At 43.0% G+C, this 27,904-nt stretch overlaps 2 pseudogenes; both read right to left on the bottom strand.

Annotated features, from left to right (window-relative positions):
• The window catches only part of LOC101442233 (patr class I histocompatibility antigen, A-126 alpha chain-like), an 82,295-nt pseudogene that overhangs the window by 33,537 nt on the left and 20,854 nt on the right, over positions 1-27,904 (bottom strand).
• Positions 534-8,363, bottom strand: LOC139437277 (general transcription factor II-I-like; annotated as a pseudogene).

The raw sequence follows: 27,904 nt of genomic DNA, 5'->3' as shown, positions 1-27,904 counted from the left end.
CATATAACCATGATGGGTAAGCTTAGGAAATGGTTTAGTCAAACATACAGATACTGATTGTTCATTCAGTTATTAAGGAGAGCTGTGAACAAAGAATCATTTAAATGATTTTTCTGATAGAAAAACTGAAGAACTGAACTATCACAGGTGTTTTCTTAATGACAGAAGCTGAGATGTTCTAGTAGGGGATGTCTTCACTTGGTTGGAAAATAAACACCATAGCTGAAGGCTCTGCTGAATATGTAAAATATCTGATTAGATTCATTCCTGTCATTTTCCCTGTTGTTTTCCAGCACTGCTATAAAATCCTTATAACACATTCCAAACTAAACCATCCATTCCAAACCTACATTCACTGTGGTCGTTAACTCAATTCACAGAACAGCTGAAAAAGATGATGTTTCTATATAAAATAGGAAAAACGGTTTGTATATAAGGCATTTTATGCAAGGATATTACACAGCCTAGGGCAGTAACAGGAGCTGAAAAGCTCTTCTCAACCACCAATATGTTAAGCCTAGCAGGGAAGAGGGTTACCATGTTGGGGCTGGTTCTTGCTTGATCTGAAAGCTTCCAACAGCCTCTTATTTCTTGTTGCTAGGATCTCCAGTTGGCTTGGCACTGGGCCTTCAGCTTCTTTGGGCTACCAGCTGGTGATTAACCACAAGACCTGGAAAGGTCTAATGACTGTGAATTTGATTAACCTGCAGAATCTGGGATCCTGCTCATGGAGCTGATTCCAGGTAGCCGGAGCCTTCAAATGACACTCCTGGGGCAATCCTTGGACCACCACACAGCCAGAGTTAACTGTGAATTTGCTGTAGAAACTTTTACAGGAATCCCATACCAATTGCTTCCTGACCTTTCAACTGAAGAGGTCATTCACTTGTTCCCTTGGCTGTCTAGGTTTTTCAATTTTTGACAGATCCCATCATCATCATCTGGAATTGCCACCTGAAGGATGTTAAGATCGTCAACTCCTGATGCAGTAGTAGTATTAACAATGGGTGAAGAATTTATTTTTCGTGGGGGGCTCTTAGAGGAGGTGCTTTCCTTAATGGCTGTCTCAAACATTTCAGGCTTTTAAGCAATGAATTTAATCTTGGCTTTGTTGCTGAGTGTCTTCTCCAGCCTTGGAATTTCAAAAGTATATGGTGGCGCATCTCACTCTGCAGCACACTGATGGCCATACCTCAGACCATGTACTTTTCTTGTTTTCCTGTTTCTTAATAAACTCTTTACTCCCTTGCCTAAAAGAAAAAAAAAAAAAAAAAGAGAGAGAGAGAGGGAGAGAGAGAAGATCTTTGGAAGGCACACTCAGGTAAGCCTTCCCATAAAAGCCTTCTAGAAAAGATTTGAATAATGCAAATGGACTTTCAGAGCTTATTTAAGACCAAGAGCTTCACTACATTTTTCACTGAAAAGACTTTCAACTTTCTGTTTTAGGTCCATGATTTTGGCATTCTAGACCTCAGAGGAAAACTCCCCTCCTTGAGGCTTGAGGGGCACATTAGAACAGTTAGTCTGGGTGGGGTTCTGAACAGCTGACCTTTGAGGATTGCTGTCATTGGAGCTTTCCAAGTGACCTCAATTTCAGGAAACTTTGAATTGCTCCCAGGGCTTTGTGGTCTTTCAGGGACTGTAATGCTTTAATGTTTATTTTACTAGCCATTCCAGGAGGCAAATAGGACACAACTGGCTCAGGCATTTTAACAGCAAACACTCCCACACATAATCCTTTCAAGACATGGAATTGCAAACCACGTAGTGCTTCAAAAGGGAATTCCTTTTGCCGCGCCTTCTGCACAAAGGAACTCAGGATTTGAGTCAAACACCAGGTATGGTACTTTTACTGTCTCTGTGAGTCCAAGAGCTTGAGCAAATTTCAAATTAAAAATCTCTTCCAGGAAGCAGATGTGGCTCAACTGGTAGAGCATCTTCCAACCACATAGGAGGTCCAGGGTTCAAACACATGGCCTCCTGGCCCATGTGGTGAGTTGGCCCACATGCAGTGCTGCCATGCTCAAAGGGTGCCATGCCATGCAGGGGTGTCCCCTGGGTAGGGAAGCCCCACATGCAAGGAGTGTGCACTGCAAGGAAAGCCACTCCATGCAGAAAAAGCACAGTCCACCCAGGAGTGGTGCTGCATACACAGAGAGCTGAAGCAGCAAGATGATATAAGAAAAAGATACAGAAATTCCCAGTGCCACTGAGAAGGCAAGCAGACACAAAAGAACACACAGTGAATGGACACAAGAGAGCAGACAATGGGAGGGAGGGAAGAGAAATAATTAAAATAAATCTTTAAAAAAATCTCTTCCACTTGTTTGCAAAACTTGATGATTTTTACACTCCTATCTTCTTTGACTTGTGAATTTGTTCTTGGCTGAGAAACTACACTAGTGCTATGATTCAGAAGTTCTGGTCTTTTAATGTCAAATTTAATTTGATTGTCCACTTGAATGATTTTTTTTCAGTCTTGGATTTTGATACTATGAGGGACTTCTAAAAGGAATGCTTTCTGGTTGACCTTCCACATAGTAATCATTCAGATGTGCTTCAAATTTCTGGTAAAGTACAGCCTTGGCTTCAGTGCGCCCCATGTTTTCAATTTTTTTTTTTTCTTTTTGCAGCAAAGCTGATGGACCTTCTTTCTTAATTTAATGATCCTAGTATATCCCTCTTCCTTTACCACTAATGCTGGTTTATCAAGATGTAAATCTTCTCATATTGAATTCAGAAATTCTTGCTTCTTAACATCAAATGAAGCCCTTCCTTTGCAAGTAATATCCTCTCAAGGTGAGGAATTCCATGATTAGATAGTCATCTAAAAATAACTCCTCTAGGAAGTCCTTCTGCAGAAAGATCTTCAGCATGTGACTGGAAAAAGATATATGGGACTGTCACAGGAACTTTGGCTTTTATAACTTGAGCATAATTTCTTTCAAACAACTCTCAGCTTATTATGTAGATCAGTAATTTGAGCATCCCATTTCTCAAAGTTGAACTCCCTCACTTTCCATTTTCTAGCATTGACAGTTTCAGTTACTGGGGGCTGTGGTGGCTCATTGGTCTTTATCTCTTGGTAGGTGGAGAACAATCATCATCTTTAATAGTCACATCATTCACAGGGTCCTCACTTGTTTTTTAAGGGATGTGCAGGGTAGAACCTCTGGCTGCTGCTTCATTTCTATTCTGTCATTGCCTTCTGAAGAGTGTTGGCTTCCATGAATGTTGTAGTGTGAGCAGTTAGGGTCTTCAGATTCTTCTTTATGGTCACAGCTGCCATTTCTTGGGAAATTCCAGAATTTTCTCTTGTTTCAGTTTTCACTTTGATGGGGTCACAACTTCCAAATGGAGACTGTAATGATCTTTCACCAGATGTTACCACCACATGACCACATAGGTGCTTCTTTGGCTCTAGGAAAGGTCTCCTTTTTCCTTATTCTTCTTCTTTATTTTCCTTTAAATACTACATTCAAAAAAAATCTGAGGTCCCCATATACCCCCACCCCCCCACCCCTGTCCTCCTACATCAACAACCTCTTACATCATCTGGCACATTCACTGCACTTGGTGAATACATTTTGGAGCACTGCTGCACCACGTGGACAGTGATCTACATTGTAGTCTACACTCTCCCCTATTCCACCCAGTAGGCCATTGCAGGAGACACAATGTCCAACATCTGTCTCTTAATGATACATGAAATCCCTGCTTTGTTCTCCAGAATCCATTTCAGGGTTACAAGATCATAAATCTCAGAGCGTTTAAAGGCAGCTCCTTCAGGAAGCCCTGAACTACCATGGCCTACTGGTCTCCTAATATCTTCTGTATGGAACAGGCACCACTGCTGATTTGCCAAAAGTTTTTCCACAGCAAAAGGACAAACATTCCTCAACTGCTGTTCCCAGAATCTCAATTTCTGTAGCATCACACTCATCCCATTTGTCTAGATTGTAGATTCCATTTTGTGCATCACTGCAGCCTTTTCTTCTTCAAGAGGTATTTTATGAAATCTCTCTGAACACTGTCCTCTCTGTTCCAAGAATAAACAAGTCTGCTTCCTACACTGCAAGGCAGGCCATTTCAGCCTTGGACTTGGGCAGCTCTTTATATGCTGACTCCAGAGCAGATGTGAGGAGGGCACCACATGCTGCTCTCCCCAGACTCATCATCATCAACAGCAGGGGAGTCCTTGCTGCTTGGGCCAAGATCCCCTGGGAGCAGCCACCTCCAGGCAGGACCAGGATGGGGAAGGGTGGGTAGAGGCTAGGGGAGCTGAAGGGAAGTGATGGTGGGTGTAGCCACTTGAGGTCACTACAGAAGAGCCTTGGGCTGAGGCTAGAGGGAGGGCACGGGCACTTTGGCCAGTTCCTGTCATTGCCACATGGTCACAGCACAGCCTCTCAGTGCCTTGATTTTGTCATAAGGATGGACGCTGCTGCCAGGTGGGGTAACCAACAGCCCCTGCTAAAGAGCACCTGCGGAAAGGAGAGTGAGCAGCAGCCCCTTTCCTCTGCTCTCCCTTCCCCCATATTTTAATGTAACATTTACATTTAATGTAACATTTACATAATCTAACACTTCCTTTTTAAAAAAGTTTTTTTCCTGAAATTTCTATTCCATTGCATCTGTCATTCTCTCTCTGACCATTGCATCCTGTTTCAAGGTTGAACATTCAGTAGGCTACACACTTCTCTAGGCTCTTCTTTTTCAAATTTATCTTAGCTATTTGTAAACCTTCGTGCTTCCATGTAAACTTTAGAATTAGTTTGTCAAGTTATTATTATTTTTTAATCCTGCTGCAGATAACTGAAATTATGTTGACACTGATTCAAATTTTATTGGATTTGGTTTAGAGAAAATTGGTATTATTATTTTTATTAATAAGATTAACGTCTCTCTCCATATATTAGATCTAGTTTTATACTTTTAATAGGATTTTGAAATGTTCTTCATAGAAAACCTTGGCAATATTTGACCCACTAATTCTCCCACTAGAGAAATAAAAATGCATCTGTACAGGGAGCTAAATTCAAAATTGTTCAGTACTACAACACAGTTTAAACTATGAAATGGATAATAAATTTTAGTATATTCATAAAACACATCAACATATAGCAGTTAAAATCATTCAATACTATAATATACTTTAAATTTTGGAATGGGTAGTAAATTATATTCATATAATGTACCAACATACAGCAGTTTAAATGAATGAACCACAGCTACATATCTCTGCAGAGATATATTTCAAAAACACATCATTGAACAATCAAAAAAGCAAGTTAGGCATATGGATAGCTCTTACCGTATAAGTTTGAAAACATGCAAAACTATGGTACATGTTATTTATGGGAAAAAATTTAGGTGGTAATAACATAAAAACAAGCTATTGCGGTTACCTTGGGTGGGGAATGAAAGAGGGAAGTGGGATTGGAAAGACATAACTGCAATGCTTTATCTCCTAGGGAAAGACTAAATCCCATTTGTCAAAAGATACAGATTGGATGTGCTTAGGTGTAGGGTTTTTCACTAGGTCCCTTATAGCAGTTGTTGTAGGTCTGAAATATTTTATAAGAAAAAAATGAGTTCTTCATAAGATTTTTGCATTTTTCATAGGCTACATGATATTGGTAAGGTTTTTATTATTATTCTGAAATTTCTTTTTCCTCATGATTTGTTTTTCTGAGTCTATCTTGAATTTGGCAATTTTGTCACGCTCTATTATTAATTCTAAAAGTGCTTTGATACTTAAGGCTGTCTTTTAGAAATTGTCATTATTTCATCTCTGAAAATAATATTTTGACTCTTTGATTCTAGTCATTATCACTCTACTTTTTCTCACCTTGTGTGGGCTGAGCCCTCCAGAATGGCACTGCACTGTATTCATGACAGGGGCAGCCTACACCTGCTCCCATCATGAAATAAGTTCACTGAGGTCCCTGATAGTAGAATGAATCATGTGGCTTTGTGGTAGACATCCTTATCAACTTAAAGAGTCCTTTTCTGTTCCTAGATTTCTTAAAGTTTTTCAAATAACACCTTTTTGCATCTTTTGATATAGTCACTATCTGTCCATGGATCTAGTCATCCCATTATCAGATTTTCTGATATTAAACTATCATGGACTTCCTGAGATAAACTCTCCATCATTCACTGTTGGAGTGCTACAAAATTTTAGATTATTATTATTTTTTGCTTCAATTCACCCAGGCCTTCTTGGCTGTGCTGCCATGATCTATTAAGAGCTTCTAAAGCTCAGAGTGTTTAGTGGGCACTAGAGGGCAACTGGGTCCTGCAGATTCTGATGTAGAAAGGGGGGCTGAGATGCTGTGTTTCTGAGGAGCTCCTGGGTGGGCTGGCACTGCTGACCCATCCACATATTGAGTCAGGCTTCACATCACAGCTCTCCCCCTTCAGCCTTATGATGGATTTTCAGACTCCAAATTCCTGAGGAGGGCTTCTGAAAGCCTTGGTGCTGCTTTGTGGACTAACACAATGGCAGCTGGATGTCTGGATAAGGGATTGACCTCCAGGACAATCACTGTGTCCAGCAGCGCCTGGTACAGTCCGCCACCCTTGACATCATTATTGACTGTTCAAATCCCCTCTCTGCCAGAGGCACATTACTTAATGCCTCTGAAGTTCAGTCTCCTCCTGTGTAAATAGCGATATGGGACCATGATGAGGACCAAGGGGACAAACAGCTCCAGGCTGGCAGAGTGGCTGGCACTGAATGTGGCATTCAGCCATGCTGATGAAGCTGGGGTAGATTGCCTCAGAATGAGACCTGGCTGGAGGCTCGGTGATGACACCTCGCGCAGCTCATCTGAGTATCAGAATTAAACTGGTGTGAGCTACTTCATGTGCACCAAACAGAACCTACTTAGAGGCAGTGAAATCCCCACTTGTATATTGTTTTTATCATCTGTGCCTGAGAGGCCAAGAATGAAGCTACCTGAGGTAGCAGAGCTCATCCTCAGAGCCACACCGAGGGATGGTATGGGTTTCTCATGGCCAAGTCTCTGCTTATCCCTAGAGCTGGGTCTCCTCAGAATTCCAAGAGGTGCAGTTTCCCTGCAGGGGATTTGGAGGGGATGTCAAGAGAAAGACCAGAGCAGATAATTAAAAAAAAAAAAAAAGATATATACTCTCCTGGGTCCCCAAAGTGCCCCGCCCATGTGTCTAGCCATGAGGGGAGCAGCGAGGCATCTTGGAGCCAAGACTGTCTTGGGCAAAATGAACTCGCCCTTTTCCAGGACAGTCCTCTTTCCCATAGGAGGAAGTGCCTAGACTCACACCTGTTCAAACCCTAACCTTGTTGAGGACTCTTTCCTGTCTTCCTCCTTGCTCACTTTTTCTCTTTCTCTTCTGTCCTTCTCTCCACCACCTCTCTCCTCCTCTGTTGTTGGGCGCTTCTCCCATCACCTCCTTCCTTCTGTTCTTGAGTGAAGTTCAGTGCACTCCAAGTCCAGCTTCCACTCATTTGACTCTCCGTGTTGAGATTCTCCTGCAGCTGATATTTTTATTTACCATGTCACTTTCTGATTTCCTTCTGCCTCTCTACCCCACGCACCATTTCCCCAGCACAGGCTGAGGCACAGTCCAGTGGAGGCAAGCTGTGCAGCTGGGGAATAGAAATAGATGAATGCTCAGACATGGTGTTGGGCAGAAAGAATCCGTGAAGATCTAAAGCTTTTTTTGAAAGAAATCACCCAAAACCATAAATCTGACTTTATAGTCACACCAAATTTTGAGTAAAGGCAGAAATCCATGTCTTCCTGGTACCAATGGAGTTCCAAGGGGGAATGATTAAACATGACAGGTTAATTCACCTTATTACTTTCTTCTGGTAAGTTGAGGACTAAAATATAGTTTGGAAGGTCAGGAACCAGAGAATTTGGTGACATATTTCCTTGGGTGTTAGTTGAATTTGGAGTTCCCTGACCAGGAGTTGTTTGCAGTTGTTGTAGTCTGTTCCACAGTTTTGACTTTTTCTTTTCTTTTCTTTCTTTTTCCCCCTTTGTTAGCAAATGAGCCATGCATTTGAGATATATAGAATCTATTTTTTCATTCTGCATTGGCATTGGTTTACCATAAAATGGAAATCCTTGTAACTGTCTCAAGACATTTGTGGGTGAGCTCAGCTCCTTAAATATATGCAAAGCCTGCCCCTAATTTTCAGTCTTTAAAACTACAATATCTACCACACGGCCAAGCTGAGAAAACAGGGCCCAAAAGTATCTCAACAATTCCTTTTTAATTTTGTCATTCCTATTATTGATATAAACTGTGCGGTTTAGTCAGATATCCAAACTGTGGTTTAAATTGTCCAAATAACCTGAGGCCTTTGCCATCTCTCCTGTGGGCTGAAAGCCAGAAAGGGGTGGGCATCCTCTTTTGTGAAGCCCATGTTTGCTCTTTGCTTTTTCTTATTGAATTTTCAGCCTTTTACACATTTTTTGTAGGAATTCTTCACATATTCCAGATAAGGATCCTTCGTCAAATATAAGTATGGAAACATCTTGTCCCAGACTTCAACATCAGAACTACATTAAGTTGCAAAAGGAAAATTGATATAAAGTGGGAATCAACATCAAAGTAGGGACATTGATGGTAGAGGAGCTGGGAATCACAGACTTTATCCATTAGACACCCTAGATCTTCTCAACTCAGAAGCTTTGCATTTTTTTTGATTTGACAAATAGTATCATTGAGTGTTTTATTGCCTGATTCAGCAGTGATTCTTGAACTTCTACGGAGGTGGGAGGTATAACATAATTCCTAAAACATAATTAGTCTTCTATTCTACATCAAGAAAAGGAGGCCAATGTCATCATGTAAAAGGAATTTTTTTTAAATTTTTGTAAACTGATTTATATTTACATTTTATATAAATGGAATCATACAATATGTAACACAATATATTTCGTTCATAGTAATGCAATCATACAGTATTTGTCCTTTTGTGTCTGGCTTGCTTCACTTAACATAATGTCCTCCAGGTTCATCCGTGTTATCATATGCTTTATGACTTCATTTCTTCATACTCCTTCTTAATATCCCATCGTGTGAATACATCACTGTTTGCTTATCCATTTATCAGATGCACACCTGGGTTGTTTCCTCTTTGGGCAATCATGAATAACACCACCATGAACATCAGTGTGTGAGCATCTATTCATGTTTCCTTTCTCATTTCTTCTGGATATATACCCAGTAGCCAAATTGCAGTGTCATGTGGCAAATCTATATTCAGCTTCTTAAGGAACTGCCTTTTCTTGTTCACAATCTTTTTTTTTTTTTTTTTTTTTCTCTTTTTTTTTTTTTTTTTTAATTTTTTTATTTTTTATTGACTTTGTAATAATATTACATTAAAAATATATATGTGAGTTCCCATTCAACCCCACCCCCCCACCCCCCCTCTCCCCCCCCCCCCAACCACACTCGTTCCCATCATCATGACACATCCATTGGATTTGGTAAGTACATCTTTGGGCACCTCTGCACCTCATATACATTGGTTCACATCATGGCCCATACTCTCCTCTATTCCATCATGTAGGCCCTGTGAGGATTTACAATGTCCGGTGATTACCTCTGAAGCACCATCCAGGGCAGCTCCATGTCCCGAAGACGCCTCCACCTCTCATCTCTTCCTGCCTTTCCCCATACCCTTTGTCCATTATGTCCACTTTTCCCAATCCAATGCCACCTCTTCTATGTGGACACTGGATTGGTTGTGTCCATTGCACCTTTATGTCAAGAGGAGGCTCAGATTCCACCTGGATGCTGGATGCAATCCTCCCATTTTCAGTTGTAATCACTCTAGGCTCCATGGTGTGGTGGTTGTCCTTCACCTCCATCTTAGCTGAGTGTGGTAAGTCCAATAAATCAGATTGTAGGTGCTGGAGTCTGTTGAGGCTCAGGATCTGGCTATCACATTGTCAGTCCAGAGATTCAAATCCCCTAAATATATCTTAAACCCCAACATTAACTGCACCTCCAGCACATTAGCATGAAAGTCTTATGAAGGGAGATCCCATCTGAGTCCAGATTCATCACACATAAACACCATTTCCAAAGAGGGGCCATCTGCCCTGGTAGTTAACCCCATCGGCCATGACCATAACTCCCATGGGTCTCTTTAGCCCTCAAAGGAACCAATATCTGGGGGTTGTATCTGCTTTATCTGTCTCTCTGACTCTGCTCAGTTGTGCATGAGGGCAAACCTTCTGCCAGCCTCCAGACTCTTTTTTAGAAACTCGTAGCCATATAAACTCATTTCTCCTTTCCATTTCCCCCTTACTTTAGGTCAAACAGCATTTTAAAGTCATGGTATTTTATGTAGACATGGATATTCTGCTGATCCGCATTGAACCTTCCGTATAAGGTCATTTTCCAGTTGCATCATCAGTTGGTAGTTGATAGTGGTCCCTCGTTGCCAGGGAGGCTCATCCCCGGGTGTCATGTCCCACGCTGGGGGGAAGGCATTGCATTTACATGCTGAGTTTGGCTTCGAGACTGGCCACATTTGAGTAACATGAAGGCTGACAGAAGGAAATTCCCAGGCACAAAGTTGCTCTAGGCCTTGTTCTTATTTTGGGTTTATCAGCTCACAAGCATAGTCATTAGTATCAGGGGCTCACTGTTGAACCCTCACTCCCTCCCGGTCCCCACCACTGTACCTGGGAGACTGTCGCTGCTCCCCTAGGGACCACGACAGAGCACCACTGGCCGGGAACCCAGTACCCCCCCTACTGTGGTTTTTAATTGTTGCCACTATGAGTATATCCAAACATTACCATGCACCCTGGACCTATGTTCTGTACAGCTCCCTGTCAGTCATATATCATCTGTCATTGGTATCCCATACCAGTATCCCTCCATTGCCATTGTTGAAACACTCTGTGATCCAGAACTCCCCGAAATTTGAAGCCCAATATAATGTCATGGTCCCTTACTAGGGAATGGCATATAGCGATGAGTTTAAAGGATAGATAAAGAACTTGGATAAAGTTAGATAAAGAACTTAGATAAAGAATGTTGACTTGAAAAAATTCCACATCCTATTTTCCCCCCCCCCCCCCTAATTATTCAGCTTTTCTTCACAGGAGTCCTAGACCACAGCAATGTATATATATAATATACAGCACTCCCACACATCCACCAGAAAACCTTTTCCCTTCCACAGTGATACTCTTACGCCCTATTCATATCATATTTACTTAAAGTGATGTACAGAGTCTGAGACATTAGCTTTCTAACAAGGTGACATCTGTATTTACATTATGGTGCATACTTTAGGATACACATTTCTTTACATTTTTAGTTATCCTATGTTTTACATTATGGTTTACATTATCAGTCTGTCATCTCCTATATGTTATGGTGTAATATTACATGTTTTATATCCATCCTTGTGTACTCTCAAGAAACTCCTCTCTTACCCCCCATTTACTTTGGTTCCACACATTTAACGTCCATTTTCCCTTCCACCTTAGTGCCCTCAGTGATAGCCAACCTCCGTTTCCTGAGGAGCCACTTCCAGAGATAGATGGAATAGTGTTCAGGGCCTAACTTGCTCAACTGCCCCAATGCCCTGGGAGCCACCCTTTCTCTCGAGGGATACAGTTCCCTCTATTGGATGGCATTAGTCCTCCCCAGGATGTGGGTCCACCCCCACTCTCACTACTTGGGTTTCTACCCCATGGTGTCACCCACTCTGGCAGAATGAGCATTTAGACATTCCCCAGGAGCCCGTCCTGCATCAGACCCTCCCCTCCGAGCATTCTAAACAGGTAACCCTCTTTATTATATTTTGATATGATTTTCTCGGCATTTTACTCTCCACCAACACCTGACCCTCTCCTGGTTCGTATGCTACCCCTCCCTCCCCCCACTTTTGGGCAACGTTACCCACCCGTCCCTCCCCAGCCACCCTCAAACCCGCAAAGCCCCAAGCAAAGGCAACCCCTTGCCCCCCTTTTATCTCTTCTTTGTGTTCATACTTACCACCATCTCGTCTTAAATTCCACCCCTGCAGACATCGGCTCATATCCTTCCTCCACCCTCCGATTTCCTGCAAGCCTATCGTTCAGTCTCTTGCTATCTAGGGCAGCTTGTTTATTTCATATCATTGAGGTCATGTAGTATTTGTCCTTCAATGTCTGGGTTGCTTCACTCAACATAAGGTTCTCAAGATTCATCCATGTTATCACATGTGTTTGTAGTGTGTTTGTTCTTACAGCCGAGTAGTATTCCATTGTGTGTATATACCACATTTTATTGATCCACTCGTCTGTTGATGGGCATTTGGGTTGATTCCAACTTTTGGCAATAGTGAACAATGCTGCTATGAACATTGGTGTACATATATTGGTTTGTGTTCTTGTTTTCAGTTCTGCTGGGTATATTCCCAGCAGTGGTATTGCTGGGTCATATGGCAAATCTATGGCTAGTTTTTTGAGAAACCGCCATACTGTTCTCCAGAATGGTTGCATCCTTCTGCATTCCCACCAGCAGTGGATGAGTGTTCCCCTTCCTTCACATCCTCTCCAGCACTTGTATTCTTCTGTTTTTTTCATAGCTGCCAATCTTATGGGTGTAAGATGGTATCTCATTGTGGTTTTGATTTGCATTTCCCTGATAGCTAGAGATTTGGAACATTTTTTCATGTGCTTTCTTGCCATTTGTATTTCTTCTTCGGAGAAGTGTCTGTTTAAGTCTTTTTCCCATTTTTTAAATGGATTGTTTATCTTTTTATTTTCAAGATGTAGGAGTTCTTTATATATGCAAGTTATAAGTTTCTTATCAGATATATGATTGCCAAATATTTTCTCCCACTGTGTGGGCTCCCTTTTTACTTTCTTGACAAACTCCTTTGAGGTGCAGAAGGCTTTAATTTTGAGGAAGTCCCATTTATCTATTAGTTCTTTTGCTGCTCGTGCTTTTGGTGAGATATTCATAAATCCATTACCTATTACAAGGTCCTGTAGATGTTTCCCTACACTGCTTTCTAAGGTTTTTATGGTCTTGGCTTTTATATTTAGGTCTTTGATCCATCTTGAGTTGATCTTTGTATAAGGTGTGAGATGGTAATCCTCTTTCATTCTTCTACATATGGCTATCCAGTTCTCCAGACACCATTTGTTGAATAGGTCACTCTCTCCCAGTTGAGAGGGTTTGGTGGCTTTATCGAATATTATGTGGTTGTGTATGTGAGGTTCTATATCAGAGCTTTCAATTCGATTCCATTGGTCTATATGTCTCTCCTTATGCCAATACCATGCTGTTTTCACCACCGTAGCTTTATAGTATGTTTTGAAGTCAGGTAGTGTGATTCCTCCAATTTCGTTTTTCTTTTTCAGTATGTCTTTGGCTATTCGGGGTCTCTTTCCTTTCCAAATAAATTTCATAGTTAGTTTTTCTAGTTCCTTAAAGAAGGCTGCATTGATTTTTATTGGGATTGCATTGAATGTGTAGATCAATTTTGGTAGGATAGACATCTTAATAATGTTCAGTCTTCCTATCCATGAACAAGGAATAGTCTTCCATTTATTTAGGTCTTCTTTGATTTCCTTGAACAATCTTGTATAGTTCTCAGTGTATAAGTTCTTTACCTCTTTAGTTAAATTTATTCCTAAGTATTTGATTTTTTTATTTACTATTGTGAATGGTATTTGTTTCTTGATTTCCTCCTGATCTTGCTCATTATTGGTGTACAGAAATGCTACTGATTTTTGCGCATTGATCTTATAACCTGCGACTTTACTAAACTCATTTATGAGTTCTAGAATCTTCGTTGTAGATCTCTCAGGGTTTTCTATGTATAGGATCATGTCATCTGCAAATAATGAAATTTTGACTTCTTCCTTTCCAATTTGAATGCCTTTTATTTCTGGTTCTTGCCTCAGTGCTCGAGCAAGTACTTCTAAGACAATGTTAAATAGGAGCGGCGACAGTGGGCATCCTTGTCTTGTTCCTGAGTTTAGAGGGAAGGAGTCTAGGATTTCTCCATTGTAAACAATATTGGCTTTAGGTTTTTCATATATACTCTTTATCATGTTCAAAAAATTTCCTTGTATTCCAATCATTTGGAGTGTTTTTATCAAGAAAGGGTGCTGTATTTTGTCAAATGCTTTTTCTGCATCAATAGATATAATCATGTGATTTTTTTCCTTCAATCTGTTTATATGGTGTATTACGTTGATTGATTTTCTTATGTTGAACCATCCTTGCATACCTGGGATGAATCCCACTTGGTCGTGGTGTATAATTCGTTTAATGTGTTGTTGAATACGATTAGCAAGTATTTTGTTAAGTATTTTTGCGTCTAGGTTCATTAGAGAAATTGGTCTGTAATTTTCCTTTCTTGTGATGTCTTTGTTTGGCTTTGGTACTAGGGTAATGTTGGCATCATAGAAGGAGTTGGGTAATGTTCTTTCTGTTTCGATGGTTTGGAATAGTTTCAGCAGGATTGGTGTCAGTTCTTTCCGGAATGTTTTATAGAATTCACCTGTGAAGCCATCTGGCCCTGGGCTCTTCTTAGTTGGGAGATTTTTAATAACTGATTCTATCTCTCTGCTTGTGATTGGTTTGTTAAGATCATCAATTTCTTCTTTCATCAATATGGGCTGTTTATGTGTTTCTAGGAATTTGTCCATTTCCTCTAGATTGTCATTTTTGTTGGAATATAGTTTTTCAAAATATCCTCTTATGATAGTCTTTATTTCTGTGGGGTCAGTGGTGATATCGCCTTTCTCATTTCTTATTTTGTGTATTTGCATCTTCTCTCTTTTTTTCTTTGTTAGTGTTGCTAAAGGTTTGTCAATTTTGTTAATCTTCTCAAAAAACCAGCTCTTGGTCTTGTTTATCTGTTCAAGTGCTTTCTTATTTTCTATTTCATTTAGTTCTGCTCTTATCTTTGTTATTTCCTTCCTTCTTCTTCCTGTTGGGTTACTTTGTTGTTGTTTTTCTAATTCCTTCAAATGTGCAGTTAGTTCTTCAATTTTTGCTCTTTCTTCTTTTTTGATATATGAATTTATGGCTATAAACTTCCCTCTCAGTACTGCTTTTGCTGCATCCCATAAATTTTGGTATGTTGTGTTATCATTATCATTTGTTTCAAGGTAGTCATTGATTTCTTTTGAGATTTCCTCTTTGACCCACTGTTTTTCTAAGAGTGTGTTGTTTAATTTCCAAATCGTGGTGTGAAATCTGGGCTTCTTTCCCTTGCAAATCTCCAGCTTGACTCCACTGTGGTCAGAGATAATGTTTTGTATGATTTCAATCTTTCTGAATTCGTTCAGCCTTTCTTTGTGGCCTAGCATATGATCTATCTTGGAGAATGATCCATGTGCACTTGAGAAAAATGTATATCCTGCTGTGTTTGGGTGTAGCGATCTATATATGTCTATTAGATCGAGCTCCTCTAATATACTATTCAGATGTTTTGTGTCTTTGGTGATTCTCTTTTGAGATGTTCTGTCCAGAATTGATAGTGGTGTATTAAAATCCCCCACTATAATTGTAGATGTATCTATTCTTTCACTTAGTTTTTCCAGCGTTTGCCTGATGTATTTAGAGGCACCCTTGTTAGGGGCATAGATATTTATGATTGTTCGATCTTCTTGACAGATTTTCCCTTTGACTAAAATGTAGTATCCTTCTTTGTCTCTCACAATTGTTTCACATTTAAAGTCTATTTTGTCTGATATTAATATAGCTACTCCTGCCTTTTTTTGGTTATTGTTAGCTTGTATGATTGTTTTCCAGCCTTTCACTTTCAATCTCCATGCGTCTCTGGGTCTAAGATGTGTCTCTTGTAGACAGCATATGGATGGGTCATATTTCCTTATCCAGTGTCCCAGTCTGAATCTTTTGATAGGTGAGTTTAATCCATTGACATTCAGTGTTATTACTATCAAGGAATTATTTGTGTTAGCCATATTTTGATTGGATTTGTGTTTGTCATATTTTGTTTGTATATTTTTTTTTGTCTTTTTTGTTGTTGTTGTTGGTCTTATACTCTCCTCCAACTTTGCCTTTCCTGTTTTTTCCTTTCTTCCTGCAGAACTCCCTTTAGAATTTCTTGAAGGGGAGGTTTCTTGTTGGTATACTCTTTCAGTTTCTGTTTGTCTGCGAATATTTTGAACTCTCCATCATGTTTGAATGCTAGTTTAGCTGGGTAGAGTATTCTTGGTTGGAAATTTTTTTCCTTTAGTACCTTGACTATATCATACCACTGTCTTCTTGCCTCCATGGTTTCAGAAGAGAAATCAGCACTTAATCTAATTGAGCTTCCCTTGTATGTGATGGTTTTCTTTTCTCTTGCTGCTTTTAGGATCTTCTCTTTGTCTTGAGCATTGGATAATTTGACAAGTATATGTCTTGGGGTGGGCCTGTTGGGGTTTATGACTTGTGGAGTGCGCTGTGCTTCTTGGATATGTACATCTGTCTCTTTCAGTAGATTTGGGAAGTTTTCAGTCATTATTTCCTGCAACACTCTTTCTGACCCCTTTCCCTTCTCTTCACCTTCTGGAATGCCTATAATACGTATGTTTGAGCGTTTTGCATTGTCATTCAGGTCCCTAAATCCTAATTGGATTTTTTCTATCTTCTTATTGACCCCTTCTACTATCTGTTTGATTTCTGATGTACTGTCTTCCACATCACTAATTCTCTGCTCTGTCTCTTCTAGTCTGCTGATATTTGCTGCAAGTGTATTTTTGATTTCTTGAACTGTGGTGTTCATTCCCATCATATCTGTTATGTTTTTGCGTATGTCTGCAATTTCCCCTCCAAGTGATGTCTTCATGTTGTTAACCTCTTTCATTACTGCATCAAATTTGTCAGTGATAAATGTTCTGAGATCTTTCATTGCTTGTGCCAAGTTTTGCTCCCCTTCGTGATTATTGGTTTGTTGATTGGATTCAGCCATGTTTTCCTGATTATTGGTTTGGTTCGTAGATTTTTGTTGCTTTCTGGTCATCTCTTTATTTTGACGAATTTAATCAGTTCCTTAGCTTCTTTGTCTGCTCTTGGAGGTTAATTAGTTGTTATTTTTGCACAGGTGTTATATCTTCTCTTTGTCACTTTTTTCTTCTTATTCTAGTTACTTGTTGTTGGTTAAGTTCACTTTAGAGGAAAGTATTAGTGTTGGGGAAAGGCAATTGTGTAAGCAAGGGAAAAGTGTAAAGTTGTATTGGTGATGTATGTTAATAAAGCAGGAATATGAGATCTGGAAGGATGGAGGTTAGATTCATGTAGATTGTATAGAGTTATAGCTGTAGGTAGAGTACCTTTTATGAAGTTGATGACTGAATTTGGGAGGAATATGGTATGAACTACACAGCTATTGTTTTCATGAGAGAGGGAAAAAGAAAAGAAAGGTAATAGTTTCAAGAGTGGATAATAGACAGAAAACAGAACAAAGGTATTAGAAATTAAGAGTTAGACACTTTGTGGATCAAAGAACGGGAGGTGGGGGGTGGAATATAGGAGAGACAGTAGATGATAGTGGATATCAAGATGCAGGGGAAGGGGGATAGTGTAGGTAGCCTAAATCAGTTCACACAGAAATGAGGCAGTGGAGGATGGGAAAACCCAGCAAATGTGAGGTGTTCCCTGTAGCACCTATTTTATACTTGAATTAAAGTAAAAATAAGTGGAAGATGAGGGACAAGAGGGAAAGAGAAAACCGAAAAAAAAACCCAAAAACAAAAAAAAAAAAAACAAACTAATTATAATAGAGAAAAAAGAAAGGCAAGAAGAAAGGAAGAAAAAAAAAAGAGGATGGGCAAACGGTGGGGAACGGATAGGGAGAAGAGAGATACAGGTACACACGTGTCACAATTGCAACACTATCTAAAACAACAACTTCCCCCCGCTTTGCCCTAAAACCCCCCCGTCTGTCTGCCCAAATGGGTCTGCAAGCACCTCCCTTCCCACAAACCCCCAATAGGCCGCCCAGGGCCCACGAACTCCCCAGTACTGCAGATGCTCAAAAAAAAAAAAAAATTTAAGTGAAATTAAAAAACAAACAAACAAACAAACAAACAAACAAACAAAAAAAAAAAACAAAAAAAAACAGAAACCCCTCCGCAGGCCCGGCTCCTCACGCCGCCTTGGCCTGGCCTGGCTCCGCCCAGCTCCGCTCGCTACAGCGGCCCAGCCGGCTCCGGCATCCACCTCCCGCCACCGCGGCCTGGACCGGCCCTGCCCGGCTCCGTACCCGCCGCGGCCTGACCCGGGCCCGCCCGGCTCCAAACGCTACCGCGGCCCGCAGCCGGGGCCTGCACCGGCCCCGCCCGGCTCCAAGCGCTACCGCGACCCGCAGCCGGGGCCTGCACCGGCCCCGCCCGGCTCCAAGCGCTACTGCGGCCCGCAGCCGGGGCCTGCACCGGCCCCGCCCGGCTCCAAGCGCTACCGCGGCCCGCAGCCGGGGCCTGCACCGGCCCCGCCCGGCTCCAAGCGCTACCTCGGCCCGCAGCCGGGGCCTGCACCGGCCCCGCCCGGCTCCAAGCGCTACCGCGGCCCGCAGCGGGGGCCTGCACCGGCCCCGCCCGGCTCCAAGCGCTACCGCGGCCCGCAGCCGGGGCCTGCACCGGCCCCGCCCGGCTCCAAGCGCTACCGCGGCCCGCAGCCGGGGCCTGCACCGGCCCCGCCCGGCTCCAAGCGCTACCGCGGCCCGCAGCCGGGGCCTCCACCGGCCCCGCCCGGCTCCAAGCGCTACCGCGGCCCGCAGCCGGGGCCTGCACCGGCCCCGCCCGGCTCCAAGCGCTACCGCGGCCCGCAGCCGGGGCCTGCACCGGCCCCGCCCGGCTCCAAGCGCTACCGCGGCCCGCAGCCGGGGCCTGCACCGGCCCCGCCCGGCTCCAAGCGCTACCGCGGCCCGCAGCCGGGGCCTGCACCGGCCCCGCCCGGCTCCAAGCGCTACCGCGGCCCGCAGCCGGGGCCTCCACCGGCCCCGCCCGGCTCCAAGCGCTACCGCGGCCCGCAGCCGGGGCCTGCACCGGCCCCGCCCGGCTCCAAGCGCTACCGCGGCCCGCAGCCGGGGCCTGCACCGGCCCCGCCCGGCTCCAAGCGCTACCGCGGCCCGCAGCCGGGGCCTGCACCGGCCCCGCCCGGCTCCAAGCGCTACCGCGGCCCGCAGCCGGGGCCTGCACCGGCCCCGCCCGGCTCCAAACGCTACCGCGGCCCGGCCCGGCCTGGCTCAGCCCCACCGAGCGGGGCTAGATGCCTCGTCTCCGCCTACCCAAGAAGGGAATCCTCTGCAGGTCCTTGTTCACAATCTTAGAACACTTTCGACCTTTCTTTTCCCAACTGAGTACAGTGTTGGCTATAGGATTTTCTTTTTTTTTTTTTTAATTTATTTTTTATTTATTTATTTTTTTAATTATTTATTTATTTTTTTAAATTACCTTATGAAAAATATGAGGTCCCATTCAACCCCACCGCCCCTGCCCCCCACTCCCCCCCACAGCAACACTCTCTCCCATCATCATGACACATCCATTGCACCCGGTAAGTTCATCTCTGAGCATCACTGCACCCCATAGTCAATGGTCCACATCATAGTCCAGACTCTCTCACGTTCCATCCAGTGGGCCCTGGGGGTATCTATAATGTCCCGTAATTGTCCGTGAATTGATGCCATTTATTATGTTGAGGAAATTTCCTTGCATAACTGTTGCAACCCAACTCATAACAAACCTGCGTCAAATTGGCTGCCAAACCAAAGACACACTTGGTACAGTATTAGTCATAAGATCTATATATTGGGACTTACAGATAAGAAAGGGTCTTCAAAGGTGGTGGTTCAGAGAATGAAGTTAGCACTGTATAAAGAGGCACAGAAAATAAAGGACAATATATAGGATCTCCAAACAAAGACATTTTATAACAGAATTACATAAATGGGGTCTGGCGATGTTATCATAGGAAGGAATTGTACAGCCTGGAGAAAATTTCAGTCTGCAATGCCATCTGTACATTGTTCCTTTGTGAGGAGATTTCTTATGTTTAATTTGTGTCCTGGGGCATGCAGGAGGCTGCATACTCTGGGCTCAGTTTCCCTTAGGAACAGGGACCCAGGCCCTGGACCCCGTAGATGCCCCAATACCCAACTTTTGAAGCATTTTTATGAAGAAAAGATACTGGATTTTTCAAATGCCTTTTCTGCATCATTCAAGATGCTCATGTGTTTTTTCTCTTTCATTTGTTAATGTAATGTATTGTGTTAATTGATTTTCTTATGTTGAACCACCCTGACATAAACTTTTTGCATCTATCTGTCATTTTCTTTTTTTGTAGTATCTTTTTTTAAGAGATTTATTTATTTATTTCTCTCCCCTATCCCCCATCCCCACCCCGGTTGTCTGTTCTCTGTGTCTATTTGCTGTGTCTTCTTTTTGTCTGCTTCTGTTTTTGTCAGCGGCATGGAAATCTGTGTTTTTTTTGTGTGTGTGTGTCATCTTGTTGTGTCAGCTCTCCACATGTGCGGTGCCATTCCTGGGAAGGCTGCACTTTCTTTTGCACTTGGCGGCTCTCCTTACGGGGTGCACTTCTTGCGCGTGGGGCTCCCCTACATGGGGGACACCCCTGCATGGCAGGGCACTCCTTGCGCACATCAGCAGTGCACATGGGCCAGCTCCACACGGGTCAAGGAGGCCAGGGGTTGAACTGTGGACTTCCCATATGGTAGACGAATGCACTAACCACTGGGCCAAGTCTGCTGCCCCTCTTGTAGTATCTTTATGTGGTTTTTGTGTTAGATTGATGTTGGTACATAAAATGTGTTGTGTAATTTTTCCTCCTTTTCAATTTTTTGTAAGAGTTTAAACAAGATTAATGTTAATTCCTCTCAAAATGCTAGGTAGAATTCAACTGTGAAGCCATCTGGTCCTGGACTTTTCTTTGCTGGCATGATTTGATGACTGATTCAACCTTTATAAACATGATTGGTTTGTTAAGTTCTTGTATTTCTTGTAGTGTCTGGTTAGGTTGTTTGTGCATTTCTAGAAATTCGTCCATTTTATCTAGGTTGGCCAGTTTCTTAGCATACAATTTCTAATAATATCCTCATGTTATCCTTTTTATTTCTGTGGGGTTAGTAGTAGCATCCCTCTTTCCATTTCTGATTTTATTTATTTGCCCCTTCTCTCTTTTTTTTAGTCTAGTGAGGGGTTTGTCAATTATATTGATATTCTCAAAGAACAAGCTTTCAGTTTGGTTGATTTTCTCTATTGTGTTTTTGGCCTCAAATTCTTTTGTTTCTGCTATAATCTTTATTTCTTTCCTTTGGATTAGTTTGCTCCTCTTTTTCTAGTTTCTCTATTATTTAGTTAGATCTTTGATTTTAGCTCTTTCATCTTTTTTACTATAGGCATTTAGAGGTATAAATTTCCCTCTCTACTCTGCCTTCACTGTATCCATAAGTTTTGGGAAGTTGTGTTCTCCTTTTCATTTGTCTCAATATATTTACTAATTTCACTTACAATTTCTTCTTTGTCCCAGTAACTGTGTAGGGTTGTGTTTCCTCTTTCCCATCTACTGCTGATTTCAGTTTTTTTCTGTTATGATCTGAGAAGGTACTTTGTGTAATTTTAAATCATTTTATATTTATCAAGACCTGCCTTGTGACCTAACATGTTATCTATCCTGGAGAAAGATCCATGAACACTTGAGAAGATTTTATAACCCACTGATTTGGGATGCAACATTCTGTATAGGTCTTTTAGGTCTCTGGATCATATTGTTCAAGTTCTCTGTTTCTTTGCTGATCTCCTGTCTAGCTGATCTATCTAATGATGCGAATGGTGTGCTGAAGTCTCCAACTATTAACGTAGACATGTTTATTTCTCTCTTCAGTTTTGCCAGAGTTTGTCTCAGGAGATTTGTTGTCCAGTTGAGTATACTGGTGGTCTTGCCCAGCCTGGGGCCATCTTTGTTCATGTCATTTAATGGTAGCAGCCATTTGATTAGTCATTTCTTCCAAATTACTGTTTAGTTCATGTTGCTGCTTTACTCCAAAGTCTGAACTCTGCAGCTTTAAATCAAGTTCATGCTCGAGAGCCCGGAGAGCATCCAGCTGCTGCCATGGACACATCAAGGCACCCGCTTCTCAGACATCCTTCTCCAGCATCTTCACAGTCAAGTCCATCTCTTATCTCATGTGGATCTGTCTCTCTACCTCCTTTTCAACATCCAGTTGTAATTGTGTCTACTCCTTTCAATGCTGTTATAGAAATGGTGCTGACTGGGACACAGGGGTGACGATTGCAGGCAGGAAGTTTATTGAGAAGCTTTCCCAATGGAGGGTGGCTGAAGAATAAACTTCAGCCTGCCCCTGGAGGGTGGTGGGTATGACATTTTACACTACATCAATAGGTGGGTAAACCAAGTACAGCCTGGGTAGGGAGTGTTAGGTATGCAGTGTTATCACTCAGAAAATAGAAACCTGTGCCCACAAGCCTTAGTGCCATTGAGGGGCCTGAGGAAATAATAATGCCAGCAATTGGGAATATTGAGTATTTGGTTTCTGCTATATACTATATTAACATATAAAGGAGAGTAGTGTGGTTCAGAATTGTTGCATGTTAATCTGACAGAGGAGATTTCCTGTAGCTGATACAGGAATGAACGCATTTGTGTTAGGCCAACTATATTATTTTCAAAATCTGATGATTGGGTGTATATTGGGAAGGGTGAAAGGGCGTCCATACATGATTTTAAAGAGATTTAAGAAGTGTGGTATTCAAGGACAGGTTCAAATTCTCGTGAGAGCTAAGGGCAGAAGTTCAGTCCATAGAGTATGAACCTGCATTGTGGATTTGGTTAAGTGTTGTCTAAGGATCCCATTCATAGGCTCAAATTTTCTGAAGGACTGAGGTCTGCAAGGAATATGTAACTTTCAGGTGATTCCTAAGGCACTGCAAACCCCTTTTGTGACCTGTCAGGTGAAGGCTGCCCTGTTATCTGACTGCAGAGAAGAGGGGAGGTCAAATCTGGGAATTGTTTCTGTTAACTGTGGAAGGCTGCCCTGTTATCTGATTGCAGAGAAGAGGAGAGGTCAAATCTGGGAATTATTTCTGTTAACTGTGGGAATTAGTTCCACCACCCTGGCAAGGGCATGGTTAAATGATTTACAAAAGCTCATCTGTTCTTGCTTCAAAGCAAAAACAGCTCTCTCCTTGCTTATCTCTGCACACGCTATCTCTTTTCACTTGAAGTTGGAAAATGACTTCTTGCATTTCTGCTGCTTGATAGGATGTGAATTTAGGGACAAGGTTTCTAGTTCAAAGACAAAACATCCTTGAAAATTTAACTTTAACCCCCACCCTTGGTTAAAACCAAAAATACATGATATATAAGCAAGAGAAATAAAGCAGATAGGGCCCTCTCTGCATATGAGTTTTGGTGTCTGAGTCTTTCATTCCCACAGCACTTAACAGGATGTTAATTATAACATCAGTCTGCTTGGAGGTGATGGAAATGCTTCAACCGATCCAGAAGAGATGACTACAAAGACCAGGGGTTATTTACTCTCCTTACAGGTGGCATGTGGGTAAAGTCTAGTTGCCAGTCTTGTCCTGGCTTAGAGCCTCTAAATTGGTGGGCTGTGAAAAAGCTGCTGGATATTAGTTTGTTGACTAATACAGCAGCTTTTCTAATTTCTTTTAAATGTTTTTGAATTCAGGGCAGAGTAGAGCCAGATAAGAGTTGTGAAAGCAGCTTGTGTTCTATGTGGCCCTGGTTGTGCAGGGAGGTGATTTTGTTCACGATGTAGGATCTGCTAGAAGTCAGGAACCCTTTCTCCTACTAGACAGGGGTGTGCAAGTGTGGGATGTGGTGTGCATGTTTGGAGCCTGTGTGGATGTCTAGGCCATGCCCCTGCCTCTGACCAGTGCTCTGGGGAGGGCTGTGGGCTCAGCTTGTTGTGAGGTTGTGCAGTGGGAGGGTACCTGACTTAACAGCTTCAGTTAAGGTAACGAGAGCATATCTGGCCTGAGTGGTGGTGGTAAGGTTCATAGAACTGCAATCAACAAATCATGTGTGAGTAGTTTTAGGAAGAGGGACATCTAAATCATCAGAAAGGTGTTTGGCAAGGAGATCAGCACTTTGCTACAGCCTCAAATGGAATTAGCGGGAGGCCCTTCTGGGGGTGTTTGGGTTCGCTGGGAAGGAGGTGGCAGGGTTGAAAGGAGGACAGTGGTGCAGGGAGACTCTGAGCTTTGTAGAAGGGTTGAGAGGAGGACAGCAGTGTATGGAGACTCTGGGGTTCTGTAGAAGGGTTGCATGAGTTAAGATAGGTGGTAAAGAATCAGGAAACACATTGAGATGACTTACTGGAGATAGTTTAAGGCTGTCTTGCTCCAGAAAGTAAGGAGTAGGAAGGATTTTGAGGCAAGTAGGCCAGCTAAGGATTAAAAGATCTGTCTGGGTAAGTTGCGATGGCACAATTATTGGGGCAGTTGGGTTGTGTTAGGATTCCTGGTGCATGTCCACATTGGGTATCGACATGCAGGGAGAAGGGCTCAGCAAGGTTAGGAAAGGCTAGAGCAGCACATTCACTGAGGCTTCATAAAGTTCATCAAAGCTGCACTTGAGTGGTAGAGGGCAATGAGGGGCTCATGCAGGTGCCAGAAGCAGCTTGGTAGAGGTTTAGATCTAGGCCCAAAAGTTTAAATCCAGAGACAGAAAAAATTGACTAGCCCTAAGAACAAAAGGAGATCAACTTTGGAATGTGGGAGGGGATGGCCACTGATGCATTGGATTCAATCCATGGTTACATATTTATGTGATGGAGAGAGGTGGGGACCTAGAGAGGTTACTTCAGTTCTGAACAATTATCCTTTGCTTGAGGAGATACACAATCACTTCTCCCCAAGAAATGTAAGCAGAGTGAGAGTGTGAGGTATGGAAGATAGTAAAGAGTGTCGGCTGAGGAGGAATAAGCCATTGACATATTGAAGGAAGGTCCTGGAGGGAAGCTGGAGGTCAGAGAGGTCTGGGTGGAGAGCCTGTCCAAAAATGTGAGGACTATCTCTAAAGCCCTGGGGAAGGACCATACACATCAACTGTTGGGGTTTTAAGGGGTCCTCAGGGTCCACTCATGTGCAAGCAAAAGTGTCTGGGAAATTTCATCTAAGGAGACAGTAAAGAAGTTTTCCTTATGACCAGTTAAGGTGCAGTGTGTAGTGTGCCAGCGTATTTGGGACAAGAGTCTGTGTGGATTGGGAACTAAAGGAATGATGGACTGTGTGTCTTTGTTGATGGCTCAAGGTCCTGAAGGAGGCTAGTAAGATAGGGAATAAATAGATGGATCTGGAACCTGACAAGAAGGCCACATGGATATCAATAACCCAAGAGGGCTACTGGAAGACCCTCCCCAAGATTCTGGCACTCAGAAGACTTCCTACAGAAGCCAGGAGAAGCCCTGGATATTCCCCAAGGACTTTATCATTGGGCCCTCCTGGGAGACTGAGGGGAGAAATAAGTAATCAAAATGATAAACAGCAGGAATTCCTCCCCTTCCATTAGCAAAGGGGTGGGTAATCAACAGTTCAAAAAGACAGGCAGCAGGCTTAAGTGCTCTCTCTCTTACATTCTCTCACCTGTGGACCCCTGTACACCACTCTCATCATTTTTCCTCTGTCATGTGGACATGCAAGTAAAACTTGAGGATTTATAATCTATAATGGGAAATTGTAGTCTGTAAATCAGCCCACTTTATCATTTTTCAACCCCCTTCCTCTCTACTTGGGAACCCTGATCTGTTATTTTCTCCAATTACTCTTCCCTCCATACCTGAATAAATTACTGGCCTAACTCACCAAAGGTGCTCTTGAAATTCATTCCTGCAGCATTGTCAAGAACCTAAACAAAATCCTGTAACAGTCCTGTACTAGGCGACAGCTCCCATTTGGCTTCTTTACTCCAGGATGGGGTGTGAAAGCTGAGGTGGTTGGCACAAATCCCGGAAGCAGAGAGTTTGTCAATAGTGGGCCTAAGACCCTGTCAAGCACTAAGGGACAGGATACTGAGAAAAGTTTGTGGGAGAGGAGGGGGTTTTAAGACTGTTGTAACAGGGGGATGGTGTGCTGTGGCTGAAGGGGAATTAGTTCCCAGACCTGTGGGCTTACCTCTGCCCACAGTGCAGGAGGAATGCCAGGAATGTTAGAGGGCATGGGGGTGGATAAGAGGAGAAGGAAGTTGGTTTGAGAGGATGGGAGAGTGAATGAAATGGAGGAGTGGAGTTTTGATAATATGTCATGGCCTAGGAGCGGGAGGGCCAGGTAGGAATTATGAGGAATTGATGAGAGAAAGTGAGATCTTCTGTTGAGCATATGAGAGGTTTGGTGATTAAGGGGAAGAAGGAATGCCATCAATCACCATAATAGAGGTTGAGGAAGTGGGCAAAGGTCCTGAATGTTCTAGAAGGACTGAATATGTGGCCCCCATATCAGTTAAAAAGAAGGTTGGCTTACTCCAACCTTGATGATAACCCTCGGTTTGGATTATTGATGGAGGTGTTCCAAACCTGGGACCCATCAGTCCAAGAAGGTCTGGAAAGGAAGATCCCGGCTCCAGGTCTGTGGGGTGTGCTGGAGGAGCTTTCCTCAAAAAAGATTTTTCAGGACAGTCTGACTCCCATTGACCTTCATGACAGCACACTGGGCAAGTCCCAGATGGGGGCCAGGGATCAGGGCAGGAGTGTGCCCACTGCCCATCCCATCCACTTGAAATAGGGTCCTGGGGTGGCCAGAAGGAAGAAGAAGAAACAGGTTTCCAAGAACGACCCTAAGGGCAGCAGCTGGAGGGAGGCTTTAGCCTGATCCCATTTATGCTTTTCCAATTTGGCTTCCTCTTTATTGTTAAAGACCATGAAGGCCACTTTAATCAGGTCTTACTGAGGGGTTTGAGGCCATCTGTAACCTCTGTAGTTTCTTTCTAATATCAGGATAAAATTGAGGGATGAAACGAGTGTGTAAGCACAGCTGACCAGAAGGAGTCAGGATCTAAATTAGTATATTTGAGGAGAGACTTGATTAATCTACTCAAGAAGGAAGCTGGATTTTCATCAGGGTTCTGTAGATCTCTATTTTTATCCTAATTAACTGCCTCAAGGGCAGCCTTCTTCATGCCTTCTACTATGCAGGTTAAGACATGGGCTGTGCAAGCAAGGTCGGTGGAACCTGCTTGGTAACCCCAGTGGGTTAGTGGTGGGAACTGCAGCAGGGCCTGCAGATGTCTTTTGGGATCTGGGGTGTGCATGGAATCTGCAAAAGGGGTAGCTGAGCCCAAAGGTGTTTTTTTTTTTCCTGTGGAGTAGTTGAGGAAGTAATTATAATGTAAGTGTCCTGATAGGTGAGGTCACAGGAGTGAGTGAGGTGTTGGAATTCCTTAATGTCTGTGGCAGGGTTCTCAGAAAAGATCCTAAACTGCTTCCTATTTGACTCAAACATGAGAGTGAGAAAGAAGCATGCACTTTAGCTATTTCTTTGGCTCCTGCTGCCTCTCGAGGTTTAAGAGGGGGTTTGGAGTCTGCATAGAGCTAAGAGGGGGAGAAGGTCCAGGCTTTGCATGGATAGAGGTGGGGGACAGCAGTGGGGTAGGGGAGGGGCATAGTCCTTATGAAAAAGTATGAGGGGAAAGAAGGGGTGCAGAGGGCGGCATGATGGAAGATGGCGAGTCGGAAGGCAGTGATGATGGGGTAGTGAAAGTGGGGATGGAGAGTGAGGACAGAGATGAGGATGAAGGTACACGGGAAGGGGTGTGTGGGAGGGGCTTGGTCTGCTGATAGAAGTCGAGATGTTTGGAGGTTTCAGAGGAGGAGGGAAGTTTCTGAGAAGGCTTTTGGGGTGAGAGTAGCATTAGATAAGAAGAACAGCAT

The sequence above is a fragment of the Dasypus novemcinctus genome, chromosome 22, assembly GCF_030445035.2.
Source record: "Dasypus novemcinctus isolate mDasNov1 chromosome 22, mDasNov1.1.hap2, whole genome shotgun sequence".
NCBI lineage: Eukaryota > Metazoa > Chordata > Mammalia > Cingulata > Dasypodidae > Dasypus > Dasypus novemcinctus.
Note: the sequence above shows the minus strand (reverse complement) of the source record. Positions and strands in the feature narration are given on the sequence as shown.